Source organism: Ambystoma mexicanum, unplaced genomic scaffold (assembly GCF_040938575.1).
Source record: "Ambystoma mexicanum isolate Mex_15411 unplaced genomic scaffold, UKY_AmexF1_1 Mex_scaf177, whole genome shotgun sequence".
Classification (NCBI taxonomy): Eukaryota; Metazoa; Chordata; class Amphibia; order Caudata; family Ambystomatidae; genus Ambystoma; species Ambystoma mexicanum.
The window spans coordinates 1-2,407 of record NW_027182410.1 but is presented as its reverse complement, the minus strand read 5'-3'; the positions used below and the strand labels follow the sequence as shown (position 1 = coordinate 2,407).

The following is a 2,407-nucleotide window of genomic DNA, read 5'->3' as shown; positions in this document are numbered from 1 at the left end:
TCAATGGAAGAAAGAAGAATTGAATAATAGGCTTTTGTTTCAGATTGGTTCATCTATAAAGGAAGCATTATGGAAATCGAGGAGTTTGTTGGTCATACAACATGCTCAGATTTCTCCTCAAGAATGTGTTAAGTTGGCTTTGAGCTGTCTATATATATATTATTGCCTGGATGTTAAAAGACAGGGAGAAGTACAAGCCCAATTTATGTGGCAGCAGAAAAATTGGAGGCTTTTAACATCCTAGATTTTGGTTTCTTGAACCTCTAAAATTGAGGAGAAGTGAACAAATTAGAAATGTAGTTGTACGTTTTTTATTTGGCTTTTTTTGATTTGACATTTTTTTTGATTTGGTCTATTTTTCCTTTTTTTTTCCTGATTTGTAAATAATTGGAGGTTTGGGACGGTTAAAGGGGTGATGAGGAGACAAGAGAAAAAAAAAAAAAAAAAAAAAAAAAAAAAAAAAAAATCTGTTCTTATCAGTTTAATATCTGATACATCCTCTATCTGGGGACCATATATTAAATTGATTTTTGGAACAGGGAGATGGAATGGGAGCTTGCTCTGTCCACTCCACGCATCAACCTGGTATTGCAGTACCTCCAGGACTGGTGCACTTCCCCACTTGGGGAAAACAATGCTGTGAAAAAAAAAGACTGAGCAATTCTGAGCAATTCTGGAAACTTGTGCACTTTGCAATCTTTTTGGGTTGAACTCGGATGCATTTTCTTCATTGTCTTGGAAAAGGTGCTGTCGTGTCTGTCACAGGAGAAAAAAAGTCTGCCCCTTTGCTCGCTTTTCACGGGAGCTGCAAAGCAAAGGTGCCAGCCAGCCAGCCAGCCAGCCAGCCAGACTCGGCCTGCAGCAGCAGCCCCACAAGGAGGAGATGGGGGACACTGTCCTTGCCCTGCCTCACCCCTGAAAGGCCCCGAACGGCCAAGCCTTATCTGAGGGGGACGCACTTGGGGGAACATCCCCTGGGCAGCTGAGGGTGACTTTCGCCGCTAGGTGACGGGGCCAGTGCCAGGCCGAGGCTGGGGCAGAGCTCTGCAGCCTGTGCCTGGCCGCCTCGGCCCTGGCGCTCTGGGACCCTTGGAAATCTGGGGGCGGAGCCATGCAAAATATCGCCGGGCATGCTGGTCATGCAAATGCTATTCCTGGCCGAGGAGTCTGGGGTTCTGCAGCAGAGCGTTGCTCCGAGTCAGCAGGGTAGCTGCCGAGCAGCAGTCTTTCCGGTGAACCCTTTGTGGGCATCGCTTCTCGGCCTTTTGGCTAAGATCAAGTGTAGTTTCTTTTTTTATCAGTTTAATATCTGATACGTCCTCTATCTGGGGACCATATATTAAATTGATTTTTGGAACAGGGAGATGGAATGGGAGCTTGCTCTGTCCACTCCACGCATCAACCTGGTATTGCAGTACCTCCAGGACTGGTGCACTTCCCCACTTGGGGAAAACAATGCTGTGAAAAAAAAAGACTGAGCAATTCTGGAAACTTGTGCACTTTGCAATCTTTTTGGGTTGAACTCGGATGCATTTTCTTCATTGTCTTGGAAAAGGTGCTGTCGTGTCTGTCACAGGAGAAAAAAAGTCTGCCCCTTTGCTCGCTTTTCACGGGAGCTGCAAAGCAAAGGTGCCAGCCAGCCAGCCAGCCAGCCAGCCAGACTCGGCCTGCAGCAGCAGCCCCACAAGGAGGAGATGGGGGACACTGTCCTTGCCCTGCCTCACCCCTGAAAGGCCCCGAACGGCCAAGCCTTATCTGAGGGGGACGCACTTGGGGGAACATCCCCTGGGCAGCTGAGGGTGACTTTCGCCGCTAGGTGACGGGGCCAGTGCCAGGCCGAGGCTGCAGCTTGGCTGGGCAGAGCTCTGCAGCCTGTGCCTGGCCGCCTCGGCCCTGGCGCTCTGGGACCCTTGGAAATCTGGGGGCGGAGCCATGCAAAATATCGCCGGGCATGCTGGTCATGCAAATGATATTCCTGGCCGAGGAGTCTGGGGTTCTGCAGCAGAGCGTTGCTCCGAGTCAGCAGGGTAGCTGCCGAGCAGCAGTCTTTCCGGTGAACCCTTTGTGGGCATCGCTTCTCGGCCTTTTGGCTAAGATCAAGTGTAGTATCTGTTCTTATCAGTTTAATATCTGATACGTCCTCTATCTGGGGACCATATATTAAATTGATTTTTGGAACAGGGAGATGGAATGGGAGCTTGCTCTGTCCACTCCACGCATCAACCTGGTATTGCAGTACCTCCAGGACTGGTGCACTTCCCCACTTGGGGAAAACAATGCTGTGAAAAAAAAAGACTGAGCAATTCTGGAAACTTGTGCACTTTGCAATCTTTTTGGGTTGAACTCGGATGCATTTTCTTCATTGTCTTGGAAAAGGTGCTGTCGTGTCTGTCACAGGAGAAAAAAA

The 2,407-nt window shown here is 49.0% G+C and overlaps 2 non-coding genes and 1 pseudogene across 2 annotated transcripts; all 3 read left to right on the top strand.

Moving 5' to 3' along the window:
- The first annotated feature begins 448 nt into the window (after positions 1–448).
- LOC138555209 (U2 spliceosomal RNA) lies at positions 449–619 on the top strand (annotated as a pseudogene).
- Positions 620–1,249: 630 nt separating this feature from the next.
- LOC138555254 (U2 spliceosomal RNA) lies at positions 1,250–1,440 on the top strand. Its single transcript, XR_011298031.1, has one exon. It is a non-coding gene; the product is annotated as a U2 spliceosomal RNA (small nuclear RNA).
- A 630-nt stretch (positions 1,441–2,070) lies between these two features.
- Positions 2,071–2,261, top strand: LOC138555191 (U2 spliceosomal RNA). The gene has a single exon (XR_011297974.1). It is a non-coding gene; the product is annotated as a U2 spliceosomal RNA (small nuclear RNA).
- Positions 2,262–2,407: the final 146 nt, after the last annotated feature.